At 39.0% G+C, this 13,232-nt stretch overlaps 1 long non-coding RNA gene across 1 annotated transcript in view; it reads right to left on the bottom strand.

Annotated features, from left to right (window-relative positions):
* Positions 1–13,232, bottom strand: part of LOC146441023 (uncharacterized) — a 226,667-nt gene that overhangs the window by 114,105 nt on the left and 99,330 nt on the right. Inside the window, exon 2 of the long non-coding RNA XR_014850386.1 lies at positions 8,280–8,362. This is a non-coding gene — a long non-coding RNA (uncharacterized LOC146441023). The remainder of the gene's footprint in view (positions 1–8,279; positions 8,363–13,232) is intronic.

Raw genomic sequence — 13,232 nt, 5'->3', positions numbered from 1 at the left:
ATGTTCAGCAAGCTGATGCATTGGGCTTTCCTCACATAGAGCTCTGGGCTCAGAACATGTCCTCCAACTGAGCAGAATACAGTATTCATTTCAGAGTCTGACAGATATGTGACAGATATATGACATTTATATGTGTCATACTTTCTTATCTTTTTAAGAAGGGACCTTGCAGTTGCTGTAGGCAATTTAAGGAGCAATGCAATTCCCTGACATCACTGCCCATTCTTTCAAACAGCTTCTGCTCATTGTTTCTCAAGGACTGAGTCCCTGCTGTACTCTCAGATCACTGATTCCCATAGGGAAGTAACAGTGGTAGCAAAAATGTTCATGTTTCATAAAGTGCTGGGAATTTCCCCATCCTTTAACAAACACCATAAATATCACCACCCAAAAGAAAAATGTCAAAACACTTCTGCCCTCCTCATTCCTGAGAGCTCCAAGGAAATAGGAATACTGGTTTGCGTAGATAAAACATTGTAAAAGACAACAGCGTAATTTTCTTCAAAGTTTACAACAAAGAATAGCATATAGCAATGGGCATTGGTCATCTTGGATAGTAATCCTTGGAGATCGGACTGTATGGGTTGGGAAAGAAAAACTACAAAAAACAGAAGAAAAGAGATAGATACAAAAAAAGTGAAATCCAACGAAAGTCTGTCTATAGAAAAAGACTTGGAATCAAAGGACCCCCTCTGGAATCACACATAATATTTCCATTTCTCTATTTTCTTTCTCTACAGAATCAGTGGCAGCACTTCCATTTCTCAAGGTTGTCTGTGGGCATGCAAACTTCCCTGAATCCTACTGTAGGTCTCCAGCTTGTTTCCAAAACACAGGGAATCTCTGACTATTATCACTGCTTACCTTCCTATTCCATGCAGAAAGCCTGACAGTGAACACATTCTGAGATCCAAGTTACAGAAAAGTAGGACAATGTCTTCTAAATTAGATGCCAGAATTAGCAGAAGGCTCTTCCGTATGCAAAAGGCACAGCATGAGCTGAGCTACTTTCAGAAGCCTGCCCCTCTTCCAGCTTCACAACATTGTGTGTGTAATGCCTGTTCCACTTTGGGAAGCCTCTGGGCTGCCATGTGCAAGCTGACAACGAAGCAGAGGATTCATTCAAGACTCCAGGTAATAATTTACATGTGCATTTACCTCCATCCTCCCACAGAATACCTGTGTTACACATATCATATGGGAGTAGTGAGGTGATGGACATGCTTTCCTAGTATATCAGCTGTTTTCTGTGCATTTGGTCAAGTATCCCATCATTTGAACATTCACTCAGTCTGCTTCCACTACTGTAGATTCAAGGAGCTTCAGGACCTAATGCCTGCTCCATCCTGCTCATTGTTGCTCTGCCACCAGTGTGAAAGAGGCAGGAAAGGGAGGTTTCTTGAGCAGTTCTCCTGAAGCATCTCAAACACTGACCTGCTTGAGTTTTAAAGAACAATCATAAAGCAGGCACCCAAAAGCATAAAAGAATCATTACAGAAGATCATCACCCAAACCTTCCTGTCCCATGGAAGTACATGGCAAAAATCCTGGCTCTCCAGAACTACCCATCTATCACAACTGCTCATTCCATGCAGTTGAGCCAATAAGTCGGACAACTCGGGTTTATCAGTCACCAGAACAATGCTAATCATCTGTTCCCAAGGGTGAAACAAGTATCAGGCTATGTCAAAATGTTGACTTTTTTCTGGGAACATGGCCTAATTCTGCAATATTCTCTTGCCTAAAGTTCAATTGAGTTTTAAGAAAATGGTGAAATTGAGTTTTAAGAAAATTAAGAAATTAAGAAATTGAGTTTTAAGAAAAACAACTGTGGTTTTGTTTTTTTCTGAACTATCCTTGTGCTTAATTAGATGAGATTATAAAAAGCTTGTAATCTCTTTAATCTGACTGTGCTTTTAAGAAAAAGTGTAGTTAAGACCAGAACAAGCATTCAAAAATAGTGGAGATGGACTAAAGATAGGATGGCAGCTACAGATTCACATAAACCAACAGGTATTACAAATATATATTCCATCCTTAGCTTCATAGGTGCTGTGCACAGGTGTTTCTCCTATCCCCTGCTTTCTACAAGAAATACATTTCATAATGACTTTGATTTCATATGAAAACATTCTAATCCACCAGGAGAATCTATTTGCCTGAAGGTATGAGCAAAAGTGAGTAAGAGAGACTCAATACAGTCAAAACTTGCACAGTCCTGCTAACACACAGGGAAAATCCAGCTGTCTCTTTTACAGCGAAAAAGTTATGGATAGTCTCAAAATGCCTCCAGCAATAAATTTGCTACACACCACCACAGGGTTTGAGCTAAGAGGACAAAAATAAATCAGTTTTGAAGCTTGATATATCAAAACATTATTCTTTCAAAATATAGTTTACAGTGCAAGTTGAAAACCAATGCAACACCAAGTTCTAGATTAAAAAACAACAGATCACATTATAAATGCAGCCCACTAAAATGGTACTGATCATTAGTAGGGCAATTTGGGAGCTTATGGTCCAGACTACAGCTTCAGCACAGCATTGATATTCAAACTAGAATAGCTATTGTAAGAGATTTTTTTTTAAATACTTGGTATAAAAATAGAGAAGTATACATGCAGGTGTCAACCCCTCCAAGGCAGTGCATATATTGCCACTGCTGTTACTGAAGTGTTTCATTTTCCTTCAGATCAATGAAATGTCTAATAAATGCTTTTTTACTCCATCAAATCAAACGGAGACAAATGCAACTCTTGTCAACAGCACCTTTTGGTTCATCATTATGAATGTTAATGACGCATATCCATACTGGGTCCATTGCACTCAAAAAACACCACAGCACATCACTGGGCCTCAGCAAAGGAAATTCATCCATTCTTCTGATGGATGCCCAAAACCTGTAGCTGTTTGGAAGCACTGGTGACACCAGTCACCCAGAAGCTGCACTCAGAATGGTTATGAACAGCCTGGGGTTGGTGGCCCCTTCATTTCACAGAATTCCTAGTGCAGATACATGCATGCAATGGCACTTTCCTCAGAATGAATTTTTTCATCTACTTCATAGTAAAATGCACGTTTTTAGTGAAAGATAACTTGCTTATGTTTGATGGATAAAGTTCAGTAACACAACTTAAATTAGCGGTGCAGACTCTGTCATGGAGCACACAGACCTTTACAATCTGAAATTACAGACTTTCTTCAGACTTCCACAATCTTTAAAAAGCACCTGCTTATCAGCACACACTCTGCAGCATACTGTAAGGGTTCTGATACAGCACAATAATTTTGTTATAGGAACTATTAATTATGAATTCACAGTATTAGATTAAATCTGCAGGGGCAATTTGGTAATGAGATGCTTACTAAATGTGGTTAAATTTTTTTAGTTTTCCCTGAAGACTTACTACAACTGAATGCATCTCTGTCACTTATTTCTTTCTGAGAGATCAAAAAATGAGCAGAAAATCCTGTTTTCCACTTTTCAGAGAGACTCTCACATGCGTGTATTGCACTTCCTCCATCTGAGAAACATATTTTCAATGTGAACGTTTCTCATGAGAAGTAACTAATTTGGGCAACATTCAGTTCTATGGACCAGAAAGGGGACTGCTTCTGCACATTATGGAATAGCTCAAATATTAGGTCATAGCTACAAAGAATGTGATGCTTTGCTTCCTTTTGCCACCATCTAACAACTTATATCTAAAATTTAACAGAAACATGGAAAACCCTGCAAGTGTACTCTTGGTGTTAACCACTTATATCTACACTAAATATCTCACAATAAATTTTTTAATGCACTGCACATGTCCCTGTTGCCTTATTTTGAACATGCTTCTAAATTTTATGGGCAAAAATCAATTCTACACATTTTGAAGGTCTGGCAAGGTCACTATCATGAAAAGTTATAATAGTTTGTTTCTGGGGTTCAATGCCTTAAGCACGTGTGCACCAACAATAGTACACAGCCATGCCAGCAAGTCCGTACAAGTTTACTCTAGTACAAAGAAGTACAAAGCAGTCAATCAACTTACGAAGTTAGAGAAGTGTACACAAAGCAAAAACAAAAGGTTCTCCCATTAAAAATACATTGTTGCTCATTCACCTGGTTGTATTTTTCAGTAAATAGCCCCCATTCCCCAAAATACAAGTTCAAGAGAACTAAAAAACTGCTGCCAGTTACTGAAAAAAAATTCCTTTGAAGCAAGACCCAGATTGTTCCAAATCACTAAACTGAAGTTAATGCACAAAACCCACAACAAAGTTTTAAAATTTAACCCTGCATACAGTATTTCTCTCTCAGACTGGGATCCAAAATGTTGCCCTTTTATTGCTATGTCTTTACCCATATGAGAACGAAATTCTACATCACAAGAGTGAATAAGGGCTGAATAACATTATCCAAAATCCAGATGCCATGTGAATAAAACAAAATAGTCATTACTGAAACATCATAGCATTTAGTTATTTATAGACTCTATTCAGATTCCACCACTAGCAAGCCAGCACATGTTACAACAATTTTGTATAGCCTTTCAGAGCACTTGAAAGATCTGTTTTACAAGCCTGTACCACCATCCAGAGAAGAGTCGTGTATATAATGGTAGAAGCAAAACACAGCAGGCAAACACATACTCTTGAAGGAATAAAGAACAGCTAATCACTTATCATGTAAAAAGAGTGTTGAAATGTTTTCCTGTAATACTGACATTCACTCTGAGAGCCTTTCTCATAAAAGATCTATTACCCTCAGAGATGCAGCATTTTGGAAACATGTGCTGATACTTTATAAGAGACCACTTGAAGAAAAAAGAAAACTGCCTATCCCCAGCTGGCACAGCCAATCCATTGTTTGTGCTTTTCTGTCAGTAAAGACTCCAAGACAAACTTCACCAAGAAGTATAGCTTTCCCTTTTGAACCAACTAATCTTTTTAGTGTGGTCCTGCCTGCAGAACAAACTGAGGGAAATACGTCTTTGCAAATAAGTAGATCTGTTCAAAAAGCAACTTATGAAATCCCATTTCCACACACAAAGAGAAGAATCAGGCAAGAGGGACTTATGAACAGTGATTTCCAAAAGTTGCTTTTAGGCTGTTCTTGGTCTAAAACCTTCCCCCCTCATTGTTTTATTCAAGGTGGGAGGAAAGACAGAGACTCACAGGCAAGAACAGACTTACTGAATTCCTCAGAGGATTCACACCCAGCAGAGAATTACTGCCCCCTGGAAACACATCTGCCTGCACAGCTGGAGTAGCCCACACCACATTGCACCATCTCTCCTCCTTTGCTCTTTGTGTTTTGTACTGCTCTTTTTTTTTCCTTTCTACTCCTGGTGCACACACAAACTTGCCTATACAAGCCAGTAGCCAGTGGCCACTATCCAAAAGGTAATTTGGACTCTCAAGCTCACACATGTGCTTCATCTTCAGAGCTGCTGTGAAGATACTCTTTGGTTCCCAGGTGGTGAGCCACACTCCTGACCAGTCAATGCACAGGTCTCCTGCTCCAGCCAGTCTATGGTCAAGAGAGGCCCAGGGGCAAAGGGCCTGCAAAAATCTTTTTTTCTGATTGCAGTGGAGACATTGTTTTCTAACATTTGTGCTGGGAGGCACAATGCTTACCCCAAAAGTAGAGAAGAAAGCAGTGGTGCAGCAATTCTGGCCATGAGCATAGAGGTGTGATGGCATTGTTATAATAAGGTGGCAGGGCAATGTGAATGATGCCTTTGCCTGCCATCCTTGCACCATGAAGACAACATGGCCACCTACCAGACCTAAATGTGCTCTGCCTCATAGATTCCCCAGCCTCATGTGAAAGCAGTTTTGATTCAATGGTTCTTTCCACAGGGATTTTTATATGCAAAAGAAGTCATGACTTCCCCTTGACTGTGTCACTTCTGTTACCCACAATGAGTTAAATGCAGACACATCTGAAGGCAGGAGCTGACATGGCAGCAATAGTTGTAGGTTCTGTTCAGAAAAGAAATAAGGACAGCTAATAACCCACTGGTGTTTCACTCCTCCCTGTTTTCCCGGTTTTGGCACAAAGCCCCATATTGTATGAGCAGACTCCTAAAAGATATAATATGTACAAAACAGAAGTGGTGTAATACTGAGGATGGTGAGTTCATTTCATAAGAATGATGCTATGCTCTACAGCTACCTCATTCATGAGTCAGAAGTGAAGAAGTTTATTAGGGTTCACCCACTTCATTGTCTTTCAGAGTTGCATTTTTATACACATTGTTCTGCCACTCCTCCAATAGCTGTTACAGGATGCATCTTAGCCAGTGAGTAAAAATACTGGTGAAGGGGAGAGGGGGTGAAAAAAGATTATTTGTCTTGGGTTTCTGGTTTTTGGGTTTCTTTCATCTTGTCAGTACACTTTTAAGAAGCTTTTATTTAGTATCTGATCAGGCTTTGACCTTTGACTTCCTTGGCTAATACTCAGATTAGTAATGGTGTCTCACACATAATATGTGCCATCAGATTGGGTCTAGGGAGTTTACTATTTTCTGGACTGAACCACTGGTAAAATACTATTTACCCCTAAATTTCTCTCACTCTTGCTGGCCACGTTACCTTGCTTGCACTGTCCATTTTTGTCCTCAAATATTTGCTTGAGATTTGAATTTCACATCTGCACTTCATACGTATTATTCATGTGATTTCCTTATGTCCCCATAAATGTTGGTGGATGGGGCTATCAGCTATGGGTAAGATTTAATATTTCAGTGTTGCACAGGTCAAGCATATACTCAACACCTGGAACAGTGCTAGTAATATTGCCGTCAAAATGTAAGCTGAATGTATCAACTCTGTGCATTTTCCCAATTTCTCTGCCTTCCTACAGTAAAAATTCTAAACAGGAGAAACTGCAGAGCGTTTAAATGCCAAGTCTTTGTCTTTCCATTTATTAGATGTATTTCTGAAATTACTGTAAGATCAGGTATTCCATAAAAAACAAATTGTTTTCTACGCTGTTGTGTCCAAAGGAAATATGTAGCAATATAAATTAAACATTAAATGCAAGGTTTTGCTGTGAGGCTACTGAGTCAGAAACAGAAATGCAGATTATTAATGAGAATATCTGTCCTTGCATATTCACTCCCCTCTCCAGTAGAGGCCATTAATCTTTAAATGTGTATAAGAACACACAAGTCAGCACACAAAGAGCATATATTAAGGACACTAAATAAATTAAGAACACCTCACATGTTAGAAAAAAAAATTATACTTCTAATCTCTCCAAGCCACTTCTGCACAGTCATCTTTCTGCTCCTGTTACAGGGACAACCAGGAATTCCTGGGATAGAGGAACAAGGAGAATCCCAGCTCTCCTCCAAATGGTTTCAATTTTTTATAAGTGATTATTAAGACATCTTCAGTTTTGATTAACCTATTTTAACTTTTAGATAGTTAGACTTCAATGTCACAAATGGGGAAAATCATAATTATTGAGTTTTGTGGAGGCAACTTTTCTTGCTGCTGGCAGAAAAATTCTTAAAGTCTGTCCATTCCCACAGTCAAAATGTTTATAGTGAGGAGGAGACATACCTATGCTTTGAAGCTAAACAAGGCCTTTTTAAGAAGACTAATTCTGATTGTAAAAATAAACAGTGAGATGAAGGAATGACAACACCTAAATGTTCTTACTCCTCCTCTCCCCCAAGACTTTCAAACCCTTCAAAACCTGATGCAGTCTGTTACACATCAAACCATGCTCTATGAGGATGGGCTCCAAGCAGCTTACTGGGATGGCTCACGGGTAGCTGGATATTTGAAATTCCTTAGCTCTCTCCTGCACCAAACAATCATTTTGGCAGGTAAAACAGTTTCAGAACTGGAGGAAAAAAAAAAAAAAAAACAAAAAAAACAAACAAACCAAACACACCCACACAAAAAACCTCACAAGTCTTGATTTCTAATTACAATTACAATGGGCTCTGTCTCCTCACTGAAGACTAGGCTGCATTTCACATACTTGGGGTGAAACATCTCATTCTAATTTTTTAGTTCCTTCTGGAACACTCATCTAGGTTTGGAGGAACCCAATCTACATTTTCACTTGAGGCTGCAGTCAAGAGGTTCTGCACTGCAGAGTGTCTCCTCAAGATGCCAAAGTTTTGCATCTTAAAGGCCACATACATGGTCATTTCATCTCGGATCTTTCTCCACCATCTTATGGACTTCCATGTGACCATTTTCAGACTCTGCTGCCACTTGTTCTCCACAAGAAATTCTAGATAGCTCCATACTTAACTTAGTTTCCTTACCAAATTTTTCCTGTCTGAAAAGAAGAACTCCATTTGCCGCGTCTGACCTCCAGTCACATAACTCCAGGAGCCACATCTCACACCTGTCAAAGGAAGACATTTGAGACATCATTACTCTGAATAATAGGTTAGAAATTCAAGGCATAAAGAATGGGATCAACCAAAGATGTCTCAACTGCTTTTCAGTAGAACTTTTCAGTAGAACTTTTCAGTGTGGAAGTTTTGCATCAAAATGTCATGCAAACCAGAGAGTGGGTAGGGATTTCTGGTTGAAAATTTCATCATCATCATAATGATATCAACTTAGCCTCATGGACAGATTAACTAGTAATAAAGGAAAAATAGGATAGAGCTGCAGAGCAGTCACTGTCACACTTAATCATATGATCATCCCAACGAAACCCTTCAGACATGCAAATAAACAAATATATAAATTATCTAGGTAAAAATGCAGCAATATTTGTTACCCTGAAAACAGCAAGGCATTTCACAAAACAGTAAAGGTGTGGGAATTGTCTATACTCTAAATTATATTAAAAATCTGTTTACTCAGGTGTATGGGAAAACAATATCCATTTCCCAGAAATACTTTGTCTCGTTCACAAAGAAGTAGTAAACATGGCTTCAGAATGTTCCTCCTTAGGTCTATATTTCATGATAATGTGAAAATAAGGAAGATAATGCTACACATGGTTGGGAATTATCTGAACAAAAATTATGACAATGGGAATAAAAATAACATCTTAAGGATTTTTTTTTTTTTGGGGGGGGGGGGCGCCTATCTCTTTATATTAGATCCCTAGGTAGGTTTATAGTCTACCGGAGAATTATCTGGCCAAAAAGCACATAATCAGACATCTTCTAACATTGCATTAAAAAATATTCCAGACACTTATGGCTCCTATGTGAAATATAGGGAAATAAGATTAAGTTTTTCTGCCTAATGCAGGCAAGGACTTAAACAAAGATTATGAAAAGCAAAAATTACTGGGTTCCTGGAGGCAAGCATGCTACAGGTGTTCTTTAACTATAGGGTGATTCTATTTCTGACAGCACTGGAGAGAATCTGCCTCTTTTTTTTTTTTTTTTTTTTTGTTCTCCCTACACAAAAGGCTTCAAAAGAGCATAGGTTTGCTTTAGTTAATATTAAAAACAGAAAAAAGAAACTCTAAAAATTCTATGGGTATGAAAGCTGATATCAAGAGCTAGAAGCTCTTTAGGCAGGAACTGCTGCCCAACAGCAAACAGCTTTTTCAGTCCCCAGCCAACAAAACTGCCCAGAAAGGCAGCACCAGCCCTGTGAGAACTGCATGGTACAAGCCTGTCCCTGAGCTGCCCTTCAGTCATCGCCTCCTGCCACCCAAGTTATATTTCAGTAAAAAACACTCCAAAATTTATAGCTCTAAAGGATTTGCACTGATCAGGGAACAGTGGGCAAAACCTTAGCTGGCAAGTGCCAGCCAAGGGGTGAGATTTCACTTGCCAGCTCAGGCAATTTCACAGTTTGCAACCTTGAGAGGAAAACTTCCCACGTCCAAAGCTCTCACCACTCCTGCCTGCACACTTCCTGCTCTTCCTTCACATCTGCTCTGCTGTTTCATGGACCCCTGTTGTGAATTAAATCAATTTGCTAACATGACAGAAAAGTAACGCAGCAGAAACAACTGGATGGTTTCCTATGGAGCTGCTGGGTTAAACAACTTCACAAAGTGATGTCCAGAGTCACCAGGGAGTTGGGCATAGGGGTCAGCCTGGAGGAAAAGGCAGGAAATGAGGTGAAGCAACATATCCCCTTCACAACAGAAATGCAACACTGACTCAGCTTAGTTAGCTCCTGAAACAGACAACTATACCCAACTTAACTTTCTCAAAAAAAAAAATCAGGGTAATGCTCATAATTCACATTAAGTTGGTTAAGGCAAACTTTTCTTATAAGTTGTTGTATCACTGTTTGGGAAATAAAAGTTGCTTTTCATGAGCGACCACATTTAGCAGTTTCTAATTACCCAAAAGCTGATGGACTTAAAGGGATACAGCCCTTTGTAAGATTTGTGTTGGCTTCAGTTAAATTAGGATCAAAGTCTGAAACTTTACCATTCTACTATAATTACACAGCCTTAGATGCACACCTACAAACATAAGAATACTGCCAGCATCTGATACAGAGACACTTATTTACACAAAGTGCTGTTTTGATATGCATTGCTAGCATATTCCTATTTCTGTTGTTATTCTTGATTCAGTCATTATCCCTGGCAGGTTTGACCAAATGAAAGCATAAAACCACTGGCACTAGAACACTTACCAAGCCATTTTTGCACACCACAGAATAGTGAGATAGAACATCCTGAGTTTGATGCCAGGTTCGCATATTACAGAAAAAGGAAAAACTAATTTAAATTTGACTTTGGCTGTATTTATATTTATATTAACATTTGAAAGTAATGAACTAGGACAAGAATGAAATGGGAATGCTGCAGTACAACATTTACAAATAATTTGCATTACATTTACAATACTGAGTAAAAAGAAGAGTACAAATCTTGCAAAACAGCTATAATTTTTTTCTTAGCTCACTGAGACTCACATTCACAAGATTGTTATAAAAATATTAGCAGAATTAGAGTTTTGATGTGCTCTCTAAGGCCAAGAAGATTAATGGGGTGTTTTTTTGGTAAAAGCTTCATCAAAATTAGGGAGGTTTTTGAAAATTAAAGCTATTTTTTCTTTTCACACTACCAAGAATCACAGTTGTAGATCAAGCCATATTGACAAAAAGAACAGAAAATTCTGTACTTTAAAAAGCAGGTCACTCTTATTCCTTTTTTCCTTAGGTTGTCTCACTGAACAGCACTACTGTGCCTACTGTCCAAAAATAAAATCTCTGCTTGTTTTGGGGCTTTGTTATTCTGAGTAGCTTTCATTAGCACACCTGTCATTGACATATCCCAAGTTTAAATACAGGCAAACTAGAAAGGTTATACTTCAGAAGTCCCCATGAGAAAGTTAAAGTAGAAAATACTGTTTCATATATCAGATATCTCTCCAAAAATGCATCAAATCAAACGAACAACGACTAACAGCCCACCTAAACTCCATCTAAAGCAGAGTGCTGCAAACAAGATTGCTCACAAAAAGGAGTATTGGAGCATGTTGAATAGAAGCAATTTTTTCCCTTTTAGCATCACAGCTGTTCATCATAGCTTTGCCATAAGTTTTCCTGATTAATGTGGAAATTCCTGAAATCCATCTATATCCTACCTATTTATTTTCTCAGCATATGCCAAATACACCCACAACAGAGCATGTGGGAAGGCTGTGGAGCACCCTGGTCACAGCTAAGGCACAAGGTCTGACAGAACTGCTTTTCCTGCTCTGATGGGATATGCCTTCCTGCCACTTTCCTTCCATTAAATTAAGAGACCCTGAATATTCAAAGTAAATTATTTAAGCTATTAACCTTGCTGGGGAAAAAAAATGCAAAAAAAAGAGCTGTCTTCTCTTTGATTATGCATTGAGCTGGTTCAGCCTGCAAAAAAAAAAAAATAGCAAGATCTCTGGATCAATAGAGAGCAAGTCATCAGTCAGCAGGGAGGATGAACAGGCTGGTCCTTTCCAGTGTCACCTTTCCGTTGCATCTATTTAAGGTCACACAGCATAAATGCTGTGATTTCATTCCAGTTCTTTTTGCTTGGGTATGAACCAAGACCAGGGAGCCCTGGAAGCTGAGATATGTATGGGACTTTTGACTCTTTTGACACGAAGGCCGTAGGTGTTCTGTGCCTGAGGAAGGAAAGCAGATAAGGGATAGTCTGGTGGCTGAGGTGAGTGAATGACCCTCTCTAAACTCAGGTTCTGTCCTATTCCTCTTCCTCATGTGTGATGAGAAAGAGGTCATGAAAGCAGCTTCTCAAATAGGGTTACGAATTGTATGCACCCTGGGTTTTGGCTGGCAAGTGGAGCTGCCAAGTTATTCAATAGAACATCCACCTAAAAACCCTAATCAGTAAAACAGAACTGGACTTTCCCCTCAGTTTGTGCAGGTGCGCAGCCTGATGCCAGCCCCTGCCCGCTCCTCATCTCACCAGACAGGGCTCCCAGCTTGCATGTCCCTTCCTCACAGGTATCTCACAGTCAGCTCTCATGCCCTCAGCATCTCTCCAAGGTGGGGGTGCTCCCATCTCACCCAGCACTGACACAAAACTATGCACTGCTGGGTCTTTTGCATGAGAGCTGTCCAGAAAATGAAGGTCTGGTCTGATTCACTGCCAGAAAACTGCAGACTTTTGACAGGATAATTTCTCAGAAAGCCTTTGCACAAAAAGCAGTAACACAGTCATGAATTATTCCTTCAGCCTTTCCTAAGTGATATGATGTACCATCCAAGACACAGATCCTTCAGATACTCTCCATGTACTTGATAGAGGGTGCAAATACATCAATTGAGCCGTCCTGAGCCTGCTCTTGACCATTCTGCTGGAAAGAACATTTCTGAGCTCACAGTACACTGACTATCCATACTAGGAGAGAAGGTGAATTATTCAGATACTCTGTTTAATGTAATAAGATCTTTAGTGGCCACTAACTGAAAAGTTTACTTGCTACTTTATTTATTAATATAGTTTTATCTTAAGGGATTATCCATCCAAATATTCTATGTATACAATTGCACATGTTTGTAAACACGTACCAGAAAACAATCCCAGCACAATTAATGAGGAGGACCTTCTAATATAACTGAAGTCAACAAGCCAAGAAAAATGAAGTCTATCCCCAGTTTTATTTGGAGCTGCATGAGTCACACCTTCAATAAAAGATTGTTGTCACATTGTGATGATTTACAATTCAGCACTGTCTTCATATAGAGTACCAATTATGCTTTTAAATTTACTGGGTTTTTTCAATATTTAATACCACTACTTTCCACTTTGTGCTTTTATTTTAAATAACAAT

The sequence above is a fragment of the Lichenostomus cassidix genome, chromosome 2 (genome assembly GCF_008360975.1).
Source record: "Lichenostomus cassidix isolate B80296 chromosome 2, HeHo_3.0, whole genome shotgun sequence".
Taxonomy (NCBI): Eukaryota; Metazoa; Chordata; class Aves; order Passeriformes; family Meliphagidae; genus Lichenostomus; species Lichenostomus cassidix.
This window is presented reverse-complemented; position numbering and strand designations above follow the sequence as displayed.